Source organism: Balaenoptera musculus, chromosome 3, assembly GCF_009873245.2.
Source record: "Balaenoptera musculus isolate JJ_BM4_2016_0621 chromosome 3, mBalMus1.pri.v3, whole genome shotgun sequence".
NCBI lineage: Eukaryota > Metazoa > Chordata > Mammalia > Artiodactyla > Balaenopteridae > Balaenoptera > Balaenoptera musculus.
In genome coordinates this window covers 169,585,186-169,591,185 of record NC_045787.1, presented here as the reverse complement: position 1 = coordinate 169,591,185, position 6,000 = coordinate 169,585,186, and positions in this window count along the sequence as shown.

The following is a 6,000-nucleotide window of genomic DNA, read 5'->3' as shown; positions in this document are numbered from 1 at the left end:
CCTCTTGACCACCAGGAAAGTCCCTGTGTAAGCACCTAGATCCAGCCATACCTGAAGCAGGTAGCCCTTAGCCTTTCCTGTGTATTTTGTTTTGGTTTTTTGGTTTAAGCTAATTTGAGTCATGACTTCAGTCTTTTGTAAACCAAGAGTTTCGACTGATAGTGTCCCTTTTTTTTTTAAATTTTGCATTTATTTATTTATTTATTTATTTTTATTTTTTGGCTGCATCAGGTCTTAGTTGCGGCACTCTTGCGGGCTCTCTAGTTGTGGCGTGCTGGCTCAGTAGTTGTGGCGTGCGGGCTTAGTTGCCCTGCAGCATGTGGGATCTTAGTTCCCTGACCAGAGATCGAACCGGCGTCCCCTGCATTGCAAGACAGATTCTCAACCACTGGACCACCACAGAAGTCCCATGTCCCTTTTGTTTTGACGTGATTCATCATCCAGCACCTCTCACAAGTAATGTGACCCTCAAAACTCACGGTGGTAGGTTAGTGTCTGCCACCAAAATGTGGCAAAACCATGGAATCCGTTCCCCAATTGTAAGCTCAACAGCAGCAGAAAGCACCCTGGAGTCAGTCAGAAGCCTGTGTCAGCTTCAGAGGTAAGACTTCCACCTCTGCAGGGCAGTCAGTCAATAAATGAGTCCAGGGGGAAGAGAGGCTTCCCCCCAAGCCACCCCTATCTCCATGCGGCTGGGGCCAAAGTCAACATTTCTTCAGCCAAGTTGTGTGGCTTGTGTTTATCTGGCTTTTCATCCTGTTGACTTTCTGAGGTTGCTATGGGGAGCTGTATAGGCCCCAGGTGTTTCCCGCCTCTCTGGGGATCTTCCTGGAAATGGGTTGCAGGGGGCTTCCTTCAACTGCCCAGGAAAGGCAGATTAAAGGCTGTGAGAGCCTGACAGGGAGGGGAAGGTTGCCGTCTCCTGTTTCCCGGAGGTTACAGGACACTTTCAATAAATGAATCTCTGCCTACCTACCCAGACTCTAACACACACACACACACACACACACACACACACACACACACACACCTCATCTGGCCATTCCCCCAGGCTGGAAAACATTAGTTTCCAAAAAGCAAACTCAAGTGTTGTAAAATTCTAAAACACAACCCCTTTTCTCACAGCCCTTTAACGCTTAGTTTACACACAATTAAAACCTACAGCGTTCTCTGCGTTCCCAGGTCTCAGATGCTGAAAGTAATGATAATAATTAACAAAGGTTAGGGACTTCCCTGGTGGCGCAGTGGTTAAGAATCTGCCTGCCAATGCAGGGGACATGGGTTCGATCCCTGGCCCACGAAGATCCCACATGCCGAAGGGCAACAAAGCCCGTGTGCCACAACTACTGAGCCTGCATGCCGCAACTACTGAAGGCCGCATGCCACAACTACTGAGCTCATGTGCTGCAACTACTGAAGCCTGTGTGCCTAGAGGCTGTGCTCTGCAACAAGAGAAGCCACCACAATGAGAAGCCCGTGCACCGCAACGAAGAGTAGCCCCCACCTGCCACAACTACAGAAAGCCCGTGCACAGCAACGAAGACCCAATGCAGCCAAAAGCTAAATAAAATTTTTAAAAAAATAGTGGTTAATATTGAGACTTCCCTGGCGGTCCAGCGGTTAGGGCACCATGCTTCCTCTGCAGGGGGCATGGGTTTGATCCCTGGTTGAGGAACCAAGATCCGCAAACCGTGTGATGCGGAAAAAAAAAAAAAAAAAAAAAGTGGTTAATATTTACTAAGTGCTTATTTGGAAACAGACACCATTCTCAACACTTTATATCATCTCATTTAGTCTTTTCAATAACTCTGTAAGACAGCAGTGTAACCCGTTTTAAAGATGAGGAAACAGAGATGCAATCTCCTAACCACCCAGCTATCTTTCATTGAATCTGTTTCCTTTTGATTATTTTACATTTATGCTTACATTTATGTGTGCACCTCCCCAACTAACATCCCAAGGTCTGCCTAGCTGTCCACTGTGGTTCTAGCTTAGCCAAAAACAGGGCCTGGCACAGCTAGGAAGACCACAAACCTTCGTCTCTGAGTTTTGTGGCCACGGAATGACCCCTTCTCATGTCAGGGGGCTGGAATGCACCCCACCAGGCACACATTCCAAATGATCCTCCCCAAACCCCTGGCCACGTGGGAGTGGGGTGTCAGAGAGGAACCCCCACCTCTAGTACTCCCTATTCTTTCCCGGCCAGCTCTTTATTGTATTGTCTTTCCAGCATTTATATTAGCTGGTGATATTTACCTAGAATGTCTGCTCCAGGATGACTGGACATGTTGTCTACGGAGGTATCCCCATTGTCCAGAGTGAGAGAGCAATTCATGCGAAGTGACCACGTTATTATTGTTATTATGTTGGCAAGTCAGTCGCTCACGCATCCCGCCCCGCCCCAAACCCCCCCCTTCCCTGCACCCCTTCCCCGACCTCCAGGATCAAGCGGGCACTGTCGCCACCTAGCGACGAAAGGCATCATGGTCCGAATCCCTGGCTTCAGGCCAGATCTGGAGATGCAGTCATTTGAGCGCTTCCCCCAAAACATCCACCCACCACCACACCCCTACCCCGCCCCCGCCCGCCTCTGGCTCCTCTCGGTCAGAAGGAGGCAGCACCTGTCTCCGAGTGGCTCTCGGTCTGGCAGGGGCGGCGTTACAGCAGTGGGTCTCCAAGAGGGATTCTCCACCGCCAGCAGCACCTGCAGCACCTGAGGGCCTTTAGAAATGCAGATTCTTGGGCCCCACCTCAAACCTGCGGAATCAGAGACTTGGAGCGAGGCTGGGCCTTCTGTGCTTCAGCGGGGCCCCCGGGGGATACCCCTCCCGCCCTGAGCAGCAGTCTTCAACCACGTTTGCTCCCCGACATTTTCCACAAGTGGGGAGTCCTCCAGGCATCGTGCAGGTGGGGACCAGGGATGCTGCTCAACGCCCTCCAGTGCCCAGAAGGGCCCCAACTCAGAGAACGATTGGGCCCCAAATATCAGCAGTGCCGAGGTTAAAAAGCCTCACACTGTTTGGGGGAGAAAATGGAATCTGACTCAATTGAGTCCCTGCTCACACTACGCACCAGGATAAATCCCCGATGGTCAGACAGGGTAAACCAGGGTGACCCCCAGCGTCTGTGTCTCCTCCTCTCGCTCCCCCTCAGGTGTGTATTTAAATGTGTGTAGCAGCATCCCAGGACCTCAGAGGTCAGATGGTCATGGAGTACATTGTCCTGGGGGGTCCATGAAATCCCCTAGTCCAGTGAATCTCATCCATGGTGATCCTGCCAACCCCCCAGGGGACACTGGGAGATGTCTGGGGACATTTGTTATTGTCATGTCCGGGGGGCGGGGGTCCTGGCATCCAATGGGTGGGGGCCAAGGATGCTCTCCACACCCCGAAGTGCCCAGGATGGCCCCCCCGCACCAAGAATCATCCACCCAGTCTACTGTCTAGACTGAAATTCCTGCCCCAGAGCCAAGCAGATATGCTAATCATAGTGGGGGACCTTGGGCAAGGGTCTTGGGGCTCGGAGCCTCCAAGCCCCAACTTTTGTAAGTTGGGAATGATGACAGGACCCATCCGCCTAAGGATGTTGCAAAGACAACGACGAGCATGGACACGGAAAGACCCAGTCCCTGGGTTTGGGAGGAATCTATGGGGCGGCAGACCCCTCCCGTTTAAAACGGAGGCCCGTATGGGACTTGGGGAGCCCTGCTTAAGGAAATGGGGGCCTTTCTGCAGAAGCCCGTGCCACTGTGCCAGGGACTGGGGGAGCCCCCTTGTCCTTCCGCCTCCTGCTCTAGCCTGCAGGTACAAATGCCTGGCCGCGTCTCTTCCGCGAGAAATGCGGAGACATACTGGCTGCCCGTCCCGCCTCCGCCGGGAAAGACCGCTTTCTACTGGTCTCGGGGCAGCAGTGGCGAGGGCCGATTGGCCGAGAGGCGGGCCGTGGCGAGTGATGGACAGACAGGGGGCGGGGCCTCGGGGCCCTGAGAGCTTTCAGCGCGCGTAGGCTGGTTCTGGCCGCTGGAATGGGGTGCGAGGAGGGGGCGGACAGAGCTCCCCAGCCCCCGCGGAATTGCCCAGGGGCCGATTCGTAGGGGTGGAACCGCAACCGCGGGGAGATTGCCTGTCTTGCTCCCACCCTCTCTTTTCCTTTCTCAGATGGGGAAACTGAGTGTTTATTCAAAATTTTATTTCCTCCACCATGGCTTTTTTGCATTAATTTTTTTTTAATTAAAAAAAATTTTTTATTGAAGTATTTGCTTTACAATGTTGTGTTAATTTCTGGTATACAGCAAAGTGATTCAGTTATACATATATATACATATCCTTTTTCATATTTGTTTCCATTATGATTTATTACAGGATATTGGATATAGTTCCTTGTGCTATACAGTAGGACCTTGTTGTTTACTTATTTTATATAAAGTAGTTTGTATCTGCTAATCCCAAACTCCTACTTTATCCCTCCCCCACCCCCTTTTCCCCTTTGGTAACCATAAGTTTGTTTTCTGCATTAATTATGATTTTTAAAAATATATTGCAATAAAATGGTATTTACCTCTATGACTGAGTTTTTCTGGCGTGACCCAAGTCCACCTCTGCAGAGAAGGATCCAGGCAAGTGAGCCCAGGGGATCTGCTGCTGCTTCTTGGGCCTCTAGCTGCTGGGGTCAAATCATCACTCCCAGATCTGACCTTTGGGGGGGAGAGGGAGGGGCCCTGGCTCCTTTGGCCTTACAATTTAAAATTGATTAATTAATTAGGTACAATGACTAAGTTTTGTAACATGTATATTGAGACATAATTTTCATGCCTTACAATTCACTCATTTAAATTGTACAATTCAGTGGTTTTCACAAGGTTGTGCAACCAGCACCACGATCTATTTTAGAGATTTTCATCACCCCAAAAGGAACCCTGCCCCCCTCATTAGCAGTCACTCCCCACTCCCTTCCCCAGCCCCTGGCAACCACTAATCCACTTTCTGTCTCCGTGGATTCGCCTGTTCTGGAATGTTATAAAAATGGATCATACAGCATTTGTCCTTTGGTAACTGGCTTCTTTCTCTGAGCATCATGTTTTCAAGGTTCATCCACATTCTAGTGTCAGTGCTTCATTACTTTTTACTGCTGAGTAATAGTGTGTGGACAGACCACACTGGTTTATTCATTCGTCAAGTTATGGACATTTGGGTTGTGTCCACTTCTTGGTGATGATGAATCATGCTGCTGTATGTGTGCATACATTTTTATGGGGCATACATTTTCATTTCTTGTGGGCATGTACCAAGGAGTGGAATTGCTGGATCATATGGCAATTCTGTGTTTAACCTTTTGAGGAGCTGCCAGACCGTTGTCCACAGGGGCTGCTCCATCTTACATTCCCACTTGCCACGTGTGAAGTTCTGATTTCTCCACACCCTCACCAACATTTGTTATCATCTACCTTTTTGAATGCAGCTGTCCTAGTGGGCATGTGGTACCATCTCACCATGGTTCGGATTTGCATTTCCCTGATGGCTTATGATGTTGGAATGCCTGCTGTGTGCCAGGCTCTTTCCTGGGCTCTGGACATAGAGCGTGGACAGTAAACTTGGTCCCTGTTCCAGGAGCACTCACGAACAGTGGAAGGAGACAGGTAATAACCAAGTAAGATAAAATTGGGACTTCACAAGCAGTTCAGTGGTTAGGACTCCGAGCTTCCACTTCAGGGGACCCAGGTTCAATCCCTGGTCGGGGAACTAAGATCCCGCGTGCCACGCTGTGCAGCCAAAAAGAAAAAAAAAAAAAAGAAAGGTGAGGTCAGAGGAAGTGCTCTACGGAGAATGGAGAGTAGTTGCTGCCTTCAGGATGACCATGTGGCCATGGTAAATGGAGTGGTCAAGAAGGCATCTCCGCAGAGTGACACTTTCCCTGAATCCTGAATGATGAGACATTTTCTGTCAGAAAAGCATTCCAGGCAGGACCTGGCTCTGCACATTGAAACCAGGAAGATTCCCTGGG